The sequence below is a fragment of the Myotis myotis genome, unplaced genomic scaffold, assembly GCF_014108235.1.
Source record: "Myotis myotis isolate mMyoMyo1 unplaced genomic scaffold, mMyoMyo1.p scaffold_m19_p_7, whole genome shotgun sequence".
NCBI classification, from domain to species: Eukaryota; Metazoa; Chordata; class Mammalia; order Chiroptera; family Vespertilionidae; genus Myotis; species Myotis myotis.
In genome coordinates, this window is record NW_023416379.1 from 92,139,143 (window position 1) to 92,149,750 (window position 10,608).

The 10,608-nt window shown below is 47.1% G+C and overlaps 1 non-coding gene and 1 pseudogene across 1 annotated transcript; both read right to left on the reverse strand.

Annotated features, from left to right (window-relative positions):
* Positions 1–2,085: 2,085 nt before the first annotated feature.
* Positions 2,086–2,244, reverse strand: LOC118660866. The gene has a single exon (XR_004969060.1). It is a non-coding gene; the product is annotated as a U1 spliceosomal RNA (small nuclear RNA).
* A 1,253-nt stretch (positions 2,245–3,497) lies between these two features.
* On the reverse strand, positions 3,498–5,274 carry LOC118660617 (annotated as a pseudogene).
* Positions 5,275–10,608: the final 5,334 nt, after the last annotated feature.

A 10,608-nucleotide genomic window follows, 5' to 3' on the forward strand; every position in this document is an offset into this window, starting at 1 on the left:
GCTATAAAGCAAGTCGTGTTCCTGGGCTGAGGAAACTGCAAGGAGGGTAGTCGTCGCTGGGGTGAGGAAGCCAGGCATTGCTACGTGACGTCATTACCCGGCACTCACAGTGACCGGGGCTGGGCTAGGTGGTGGGCTCCATTTTGCACCATGGTGTCTTGGCAGCATCAGCTGCGATTTGGTGGGGTGTCGCTTCAGGGTGGTGGCAAGGCCTGTGTCCCACTTGGGGGAAGCCGAGTATTGCTTTGTGGGCGCCAGGTCCGCGGTGCGATTTCTCTGCAAGTTACCCGTGTGTGTCATGGCAGCTCCTGTGTTGAGCGTTTGCCCCCTGGTCAGTGCGCATCATAGCGATCGGTCAGATGGACACTTAGCATATTAGCCTTTTATATAGAGAGATATAGAGAGAAAGGGAGAGGGAGAGGGAGATAGGAACATCAATTTCAGCCACCTCTTACACATCCCCTACCAGGGTCCAAGCCAGCAACTGGGGCATGTGCCCTTGACTGGAATGGAACCCGGGACCCTTCAGTCTGCAGGCCGACGCTCTGTCCACTGAGCCAAACCAGTTTCTAATCTTCCTGGGGAAGGCGGGCAGGACTTGCCCTCCGGGCCCGAGGCGCTGTCTCTGGCTGGCTGGCCCAGCTAAGCTACAGACCCCGCCAGGAGTCTTCTTTGTCCCTGAAACCAACTTCTATGAGAGCCTAGGGGGTAACTTAACCGGGTCTCTTCCCTGCGATGGCGATGGGTGGCAGCTCGCCTGGTGGCGATGGGTGGCTGCTCGCCTGGTGATTTCCCGGGGTCGTGTCTTGTGATGTTGAAGAATGAGCTCGGAAGACCAGAAGATTGAAGTGAAAGTGTGGAAAGTTTATTTTAAGCAGATTCAGACTCCCCAGTGGGGAGCGGGACCCAACAGTGGGCTGCCCGGGAAAGCCTTGTAGTCCAGGGTATATGTCTGCTACAGGCCTGCTCTATGCCTCCCTGTGTTGTCACCTGATTGATTCCCTCAATTGCTCCTGCCAGCAGCAGACCTGAACTTTCCCTGTTTCTGTGTGGTGTTGTTCTGTCCCTGAGCTGGACTTGCTCTGTTTCTATGTGTTCGTACACCTTGTTGCTGCAGGCTCTCCCCTGTGCTCCCATGCCTCCTGCCTTGAGTCCAGAAACATTTTATTATTTCTGTGTGGTTGGTTCCCGTGGTTGGGCTGCTCAAGCTGCCACGTCTGCCCTGCCTATGTGTCACCTGCCTTTGTTTTCCCTGGACCCCCTGCCCTGCCTGCATTTCCAGTTAACCCTCTCACTGGCCTCCTAAGGGGTCAGGGCTTTTGGGAACATGGAAGGCAGGGCTACAGGTCACTAGCCCAACAGTTGGAAACTAGAGTTGTAGGACGAGTTTTCCGTCCGAGGCCACGGGAGACATTAGGAGATACTAGGTACCCCTTTACGGACAGATCTGATAGGGGGGGCCTCCGGTGAGGTTGCTAAGTCTAGAGGCGGGCAAGCAGGGACGCTTCGCTTGGGACCTTCGTTGAGTGGAGTCCGCCTGTCTGAGCCCAGTGAGTCCATCCTCCCCGTGACTGGCCATCACTGCAACCCCTAGTAAGTCTACCCTCAGGACACAGGGTAAAGGGACCTGTGCTACTCAGACCGCAGAACAGCGGCCCAGGACAGCCCAGGGGCTAGCTGGGATTTCCTCTCTCTGCAGAGGGGGGACCAGTCCCCAGTGCCTCGAATACCCCTTTGGGTGAAGTTTTACCCAATGCCTCAGACTTGTTTTGTAACTTAGCCTGGCCCCACTGTGAAGTGCACAGTGGAGAGGTTTGGCCAGTTAGTGGCACCTTCAAGTTTAATGCTACCCTGCAGTTAGGCCTGTTTTGCATACTCCCCACTGGGGATCAAGCCCCCAACCTGGACATGTGCCCTGACCAAGAATTGTGACCTCCTGGTTCATAGGTCAACGCTCAACCACTGAGCTACGCCAGCCGGGCCAGAATTTGGCAATTCTTAATGAGTGAGTCATGGCCATATGTTTCTTTGCATGAATCCAATAAGACCAGTTTCCAATTTCGTTTTATTTACTTACTTATTTTTTAGGGGAGAGCACACAAGCCCCCCCACAACCACAAATTATGCAGATAATTTCCCACATTGGGAAGTCCCAGGGGTCAGCACATCCAGAGTGCAATGGATACGCCTCGCCCTGGGAAAAACACTTTCAGGATCGTGGTGTCTCCCCTGCCAGGTAAGTATCCGGTGTGGTCTTATCAACCAAGACTCTGCCTGGAATGTCATGTCGGAGAGAGAAATGCCGGGGCTCTGAATGTCCCCAGAAAGCTCGAAGGAATGAACACTGACCTTGACGCCAGTAAGAGCACCTTGAAGAAGCAGCCTGGTATCTTGCGTAGACGCGTGGTTCACGGCCGTCTTTCCAGGGAAGGAACGAAGGTTGCTTTCCTGAGATACGGCAGGGAAGGAACCTCAAGACATTTTGGGAACCTGAAGAACATGAGGACTCCCCCCAAGTCCACAGGAATCGCAGGAAAACCTGACGGCAGCGGCGACGAGGTGGCTCGGCTTCTTTGCCTGAGGGACAAAGCTCAGTTATGAAATCCCAGCAAAGCCGATTTTTTAAAAGCCTGGATGATTATTGCCCTTCTTACTGTGTTCTTGCAAACAGTCAGGCCAAATTGAAACCAGACTTACTGCAGTAAATAAATTGGTCTGAACTTGGCTCTTTAATAAAAATGAGGGTGATTTCAGGGCGAAACGTGTCTCAGCAGCCTCTGTGATACCCAGTTGTGATTATTAGATTCTAATTCAGTTAGTTGCCTTCTAAGTTTTATTTTTCACTGTCAAGTGACCTGGAGAACCCCAGGTGCCTAGCAATGGACAATCAGTTGTAGGGGGGACCTCACCCTGGGGTGACTTTCCTCCCCTAGCACATCGCTGGCCGTGAGGTTTGGACGCCCTGACCTCTCCTCCCTAGAGATCACATCAGGGCCTCAGCTGTCTCAGCTCCAGGCCCAGCTAAGCCGCAGGACCAGCTTCAGGATCAGCAGCATTGAATGATAACCTGGAAAACTCTGAATATTCTATTAGGACCTTTCCCTGAGCCCTCCCCTAAAATCTCCGCCCTTCAGACCCTCACCAGCTCCCTCGCTCTCCCTCCGGGAGCAGCCAGTGCCTTTCTTTCCCTTTCCCTTCCTCACTCCCGAGCTCCAAGGGCCCTTTCTGTACCTCTAGACTTGTTTTCTAAGCCCATTTCTTCTAGGAATCACTTTTCTACCTCTGGCATTTAGTCAATAAATGTTCTCTTAAAAAACACACATGCCCTAGCCGGTTTGGCTCAGTGGACAGAGTGTCAGCCTGTGGACTGAAGGGTCCCAGGTTCGATTCCGGTCAGGGGCACATGCCCAGGTTGTGGGCAATTAATGATTCTCTCTCATCATTGAAGTTTCTCTCTCTCTTCCTCTCTGAAATCAATAGAATATATATTTTTTTAAAAGTGAAAAAACACAATCAATGATGCCTTAAGAGAAATATAAGATGACAAGAAGAACATTTTAAGACCATTTTTAAATTAAAAAAAAATTTTTTTTAACCAAGCTCTGGCCAGTTTTATTTGAAAGTTTTGCACGATTTCTTTTCTCCAGCCTGTTCTGGTGTGCTCCTATGATGTCGGAATCACCCGGATCAGTGACAGCAGTGCCCCCACTCTAGTATTTTCCACACACTGTGGCCAGTTCAGCACCATTGCCCCTGTAGTGATGGGCAGCAGTCCTGGCCAGCGTGGTGTGGTGCCCTGTTTCACATTTCCGCAAGGCTGGACGGGTGCTGGTGAGGATGACCAGGTTCACTGGGCCTTGTCTGACCATTGTCATCTGCTTGTCCCCGGCCATGAACTTTCCACATTTCATAACACGTTGGAGCCTAGAGTTGATCAACTCCAGCAACTTTTTCATCTTCTTTGCAGCCACCATCTTCCTGCCTTAGGCCTGGGGTGACCCCCAACCAAGAGCAGCCCAAGAAAAAAAAATTTTTTTTAAATAAAAAAGTATTTGAGAGAAAACAGCAAATATTAAAGATAGGCAACGAAGAACCATCATACATGGAATAGAAGTCCAGCACTTTTTGTAAATTACAAAGTTGAACAAATACTAAAAACTATAATTAAACAAAGCTTCCCTGATATTTAAAAAAAAGAAAAAAAAAGAAAAAAAAAAGGGATTTAGCCCGGCTGGCATAGCTCAGTGGTTGAGCATCACCCTATGTACCAGGAGATCACAGTTCGATTCCCGGTTAGAGCACAATCCTGGGTTTCGTGTTCGATCCTCAGTAGCGGGTGTGCAGGAGACAGCCAATCAATGATTCTCTAGTCATTGATGTTTCTATCTCTCCCTCTCTTTTCCTCTCTGAAATCAATAAAAAATTGACTTAACACACACACATACAGAAAAGATTTTAAAAGATCCTGACTGGGGAGTGCAATTGGTTAGAGTTTCATCCCAATATGCCAAGGTTGTGTGTTCGATCCCTGGTCAGGACACATATAAGGATCAACCAATGAGTGCATAAAAAGTGGAACACCAGCCCGGCCACCGTGGCTCAGTGGTTGAGCATCGATCTATGAACCAGGAGGCCACAGTTTGATTCCCCGGTCAGGGCACATGGCCGGGTTGCAGGCTCAATCCCCAGTGTGGGGCATGCAGGCGGCAGCAGATCAATGATTCTCTCTCATCATTGATGTTTCTATCTCTCCCTCTCCCTCTCCCTCTCCCTCTCCCTCTCCCTCTCCCTCTCCCTCTCCCTTCCTCTCTGGAATCAATAAAGAAATATATTAAAAAGAAGAAAAAAAAGCATCATTCTATTATATTTACACAGCCACTATCATTATATCAAATACATTTTTACTGTAATCTAGTATATAGTAATATGACATTTTATCAGAAAAAGTCTTAAATAAAAGACACAATTGTGTAATAAATAATGATATTCCCAATAATATTGAAGGGAAAAGTATGCCTAAATCAAAATAGCAGATATTTAAAAAATATTTGACATTGATGTTTCATCAAAGGCCTGCACCCCCGGTGCTGGGCCGCTACCCTCTGACACAAAGGGGCTGAACCCAGAAATGGTGTTGATGGCCTGTTCATATTAGTCTGTGACAGGCCATATTTTTTTTTATATATTTATTTGTTTGTTTGTTTGTTTTTAGTACTCACCCAAGGATATTTTTCCATTGATTTCTTCTTCTTCTCCTTCTCCTCCTCCTCCTCCTCCTCCTCCTCCTCCTCCTCCTCCTCCTCCTCCTCCTCCTCCTTCTTCTTCTTCTTCTTCTTCTTCTTCTTCTTCTTCTTCTTCTTCTTCTTCTTCTTCTCCTTCTTCTTCTTCTCCCCCTCCTCCTCCTTCTCCTCCTCCTCCTCCTTTTCCTTCTCCTTCTCCTTCTCCTTCTTTTTTAAATATATCTTTATTGATTTCAGAGAGGGAGAGAGAGATAGAAGCATCAATGATGAGAGAGAATCATTGATTGGCTGCCTCCTGCATGCCCCCAATTGGGATCGAGCCCACAACCCAGGCATGTGCCCTTGACTGGAACCAAACCCAGGATCCTTCAGTCCGCAGACCAACATTCTATCCACTGGGTCAAACTGGCCAGGGCTCCATTGATTTCCTAGAGGAGCAGAAGAGAGAGGGAAAGACAGAGAGAAACATTGATGTGAGAGAAACACATCAATTGGTTGCCTCCTGCATGCCCCCGATCAGGGCCCAAGCCAGGGAGGACCCTACAACCTAGGTACATGCCCTTGATCTGAATCAAACCCGGGACCCCTCAGTCCTCAGGCCAATGCTCTAGCCACTGAGCAAAACCGGCCAGGCCATGTGACAGTCCATATTTTAAGTGGCTGAAAGCCTCTGTCTCATGTCCTTTTCCCCTGAGTGCCTTTGTCATATCCCTTTAACAAGAAGGGGCTGGGTGTTGACATTGGCAGTCATGTAAGTATCAACCAGTGAGAGAGCAGCAGACCCACTGTTGGTGAGAAATGCCACAGGGCACACAAGGGTCTGGGGAACCTGGAGAGACTTATTTGTAATGCAGATTGATGCACTTCCATTTATTTGGCAAGAAGTTGTGTTTATTGCCTCTGGGGAAAAAGACTGATGCTCAGCAAGGTTGAAATCAGTTAAAAGAATAAGAATAGCCCTAGCTGGTTTGACTCAGTGGATAGAGTGGTCTGCAGACTGAAGGGTCCCGGGTTTGATTCTGGTCAAGGGCACATGCCTGGATTGTGGGCTTGATCTCCAGTGGGGGGCATGTAGGAGGCATCCAATCAATGATTCTCTCTCATCATTGATGTTTCTGCCTCTCTCTCCCTCTCCCTACCTCTCTGAATCTATACTAATAAAAGTGTAATATGCAAATGGTCATAACACCCTCACACTGTAACAACCAATCAGCAGGAGGCTGCGTGCGTGGCAGGTGCGGGTGGGCAGGGCTGTGTGCATGGCAGGGGATGTGAGGCTGCATCCCCTGCCCGGCGCCACCCAGGGATGTGACACTGTTATTATTTATTTATTAATAAATTTATATATTATTTTCATATGCATCTTACTAATTTTCTTTCATCTCTGACACTTCTATTATAGAGAAAGGGCAAATAGCAATATTAAAATATTTCCTCTAGCCCTAACCGGTTTGGCTCAGTGGATAGAGCGTCGGCCTGCAAACTGAAAGGTCCCAGGTTTGATTCCGGTCAAGGGCATGTACCTTGGTTGCGGGCACATCCCCAGTAGCGGGTGTGCAGGAGGCAGCTGATCGATGTTTCTCTCTCATTGATGTTTATAACTCTCTATCCCTCTCCCTCTCTGTAAAAAATCAATAAAATATATATTTAAAAAAAATATTTCCTCTAATTAATTCCCTTTTAATGTGCACGAATTTCATGCACCGGGCCATTAGTCAATAATTAAGAAAATAAAGAATAAGAATAAAGTTCTATTTCTTCATACAGCTGAGTCATGATTATCAATTTCAAAGTGCTCAGTAGGATGCTATTTACCTTTGTCCATATTCTCCCTGGTCATGCACAATAGTTCACATCTCACTAAAGGGATTTCTTAGGAGGATAATCACTTATGACTGAGAGCTGTTTTCTCATTATTAGTAATAGCTTGGAGTTCATGATCCTCACTCTCTATTCCCATCATATTAGCTCACATTATAGTTCATTTGCTTCATGACACCTTCCTGCACTTTGTCCCATCTTACTTGGTACTTCTTCTAATGCCATCTCTAAACTCACTTAACTTTGCACTCATTTCTCAATGTTAAAAAAAGTAACAAATCTGATTATAGCTGCACTAATTCATAGGAAACCACATTGAAACTTCTCCATCTACAGAAGCACCCATTCGCCCCTTCCCAGTATCTTCTCCCTTGTGGTTCACATTTGCTCTCTCAAATTTCAGTCAAATACCTTTAAAATTTAACTTACAGTTTGGCACTTCCTCATAAAGTTAAACATAGAATTGCCATATGATCCAGCAATTCTACTCTAAGCACCAAACACAAAAGAATTGAAAACAGGGACTCAAACAAGTCTTTGTACAGCAATGTTCATAGTAGCACACAATTCACAGTAATCAAAAAGTGGAAATAACCCGAATGTCCATCAATGGGTAAACTATTATGATACATGCCTATAATGAAATATTATCTACACTAATAAAAGAGAAACATGCAAATTAACCATCACTCTGCCACTCTGCTACACCCACCAGCCAATCAGAGTGACTATGCAAATTAACCCAACAAAGATGGCAGTTAATTTGCAAACGCAGGCGCGGAGTGAAGACTGAAGATGACTGAAGATGGCGAGTAGGAGGCTTGGGTTGCTCCTGGCGATGGAGGAAGCCAAGCTTCCCGCCTGCCCTGGGCTCCGCTCAAGGAGAGGCTGGGGGCGACCCAGGCTTCCAGCCAGCCCTGGCTTCCGCTCAAGGAGCTGGAAAAAAAGGAGGGGCTGGGAGCAGCCGGAGCGGAGAAGCCAAGCCTCGCTGCTGCGGCCGGACCAAAGGCCTGGTTCCCGGGTGCCGGAGGAAAACCGGTGCCGGCAGCCAGGGGAAGGAAGGCCTATTGCGCAAACCTTCGTGCAATGGGCCACTAGTTTAGTAATAAAAAGGAATGAGGTACTGATACATGCTACAACATGGATGAACCTTAACATCATTATGTGAAGTAAATGAAGCCAGACACCAAAGGTCACACATTGTATGATTCCAGGATAGGTGACTCCATGGAAGCCCTGGGGTTGCCAGGGGCTAGAGGGAGGGGATGTGGGGGGGTCACTGCTTACTGGCTGTGGGGTTAGTTTTGGGTCGATGAAATGTTTTGGATCTAGGTAGAGGTGGTAGTTGCATAGTTCTGTGTATATACTAAATGCCACTGAATTTTTCACTTTAAAATGGTTAATTTTCCATTATGTGAATTTCCCCTGAAAAATTCTGCCTGCAGAGCTTAAGTGTGTGTCAGAAATGTTCTTTATAACTAACACAGAATGTTCCTTTTCAAGGCAATCATGAGGGACAGTCCAAAGCAGAAAGGCTAGTCAATGCTTGACGGAGTAATGACCAAGACCTTCATGAGAACCTGGGCTGCATTTCTGAGTAAGCCTCCAGCTGCGCCTGTTAAATAACACGAGGAGAACTGAGGGTGTAAAAAAAAAGGAGAAGGAAAATTATCATTTGTAAATGATATAAAATCTAAGGGAAACAATTGAAAAACTACTACATATAACAGGAGACTTTAGTCAGGTAACTGAATACAAAATTAATGTTCAGGAACCAGTAGATTAATGGAAGAAGAGTTTTATTTAAAATAGTAACTAAAGCCCTAGCCAGTTTGGCTCAGTGGATAGAGTGTCAGCCTGTGGACTGAAGGGTCCTGGGTTCGATTCCTGTTAAGGGCACATGCCTGGGTTGTGGGCTTGATCCCCTGTGGGGATCATGCAAGAGGCAGCTGATCAATGATTCTCTCTCATCATTGATGTTTCTATCTCTCTCTCCCTCTCCCTTCCTCTCTGAAATCAATAAAAATATATTTTAAAAAATAGTAACTAAAAAGATACTTCTAGGAATAAGTTTAATAAGAAATATGCAAATTGTTGAGTAATAGCAAAAAAAGACGAAAAAGACTTGAACAAATGGGAAGGAGTGCCTGTGATGTCTTCTGAATTTGAGTTTTTAAAAAAATAATAACATTCAATATTTAGGTGAGGTTTTGAAGAAAATGATACTTGGCAAAGGACACTAAAGTGTGATTTGACATACATTTTCCTAATTTCAGATCAGCAGTACGTGTCAGTGGGTACACTATACATTTTGTGTATCAAAGGGGAGACTAAGTATATATAATCCTTTTTTTTTTTTTTTTTGCACTTGGAAACTTAAGAAATCTTTATAATAAAATACTAGGTAAGGAGTAGACAAAACACACACACACACACACACACACAAAACTAACCCTACTAGAACTAATAAATAAATTTGCACATTTTCTGTTAATTCAAGAGGGATTTTGTTGCTAGTGTAATTACTCACTAGCATTTGGCATTTAAAAACACCCACTTGAATCTCCGACAATGTAGGAGACACCACAGGACCAGCGGGTGGCAGCTCCCGCTTGTCAGTCACTCAGAAGGCAGATAGGCGCGCACAGGCCCGGTTACTGGCTCTGGCAGGCACAGAGCCAGGGGCAGCACCACACTGTGAAGGCGCGGGCTTCCAGACACCTGCCCACCTGATGCTGATGGTGCAGTTGCTGCCCAGCACGTGCTTTCGGGGAGGGAGGAAGGACAGAGCTGGTGTGCTGGGAGCCCTGGCGCTGGGTCCCTCAGCCCACACACCCTTGCGGTCACCCAGCACCTCGTGAGGCGCCCGGGTTCCCCTTCTTTAAGCAGTTCGGCTGCCCTCTTCAAATGCCAGTGAGACACAGAGCAAGCACTACAAGCAGGGGCAGCCTGCCGGGGCGCTCTCGGACAGTGGTCCGTGGTGACTTACGCCCACACACAAATCTGCACACACTTATAGCAGCTTTATTCGTAATTGCCCCAAACAGGAAGCAACCAAGATAAACAAACTGTGGTGCATCCAGGCCGTGGCATACTATTCAGTGTGAAAAAGAAAAGCGCTATCAAGCCACAAAGCACACGGAGGAACCTTAAACGCGTGTCGCTAAAGGAAAACCCAGTGTGTAAAGCCACCTACTGTGTGAGCTCAGCTCTGGAAAAGGCAAGACGAGAGCGACAGTGAAAAGATCGACGGTTCCAGGTGCAGCCGGAGGGGAGGAGGGATGAGGAGACGGAGCACAGAGGGCAGCGGAACATTTCTGTGTGAAACTGTGATGTGGATACATGGCATTATGCATCAAAATGCATGGAAATAGCGCTCGCCGGTTTGGCTCAATGGATAGAGCGTCGGCCTGCGGGCCCAAGGGTCCCGGGTTCAATTCTGGTCAAGGGCACATGCCCGGGTTGTGGGCTTGATCCCCAGTAAGGGGCGTGTAGGAGGCAGCCGATCAATGATTCTCTATCATCAATGATGTTTCGATCTCTCTCT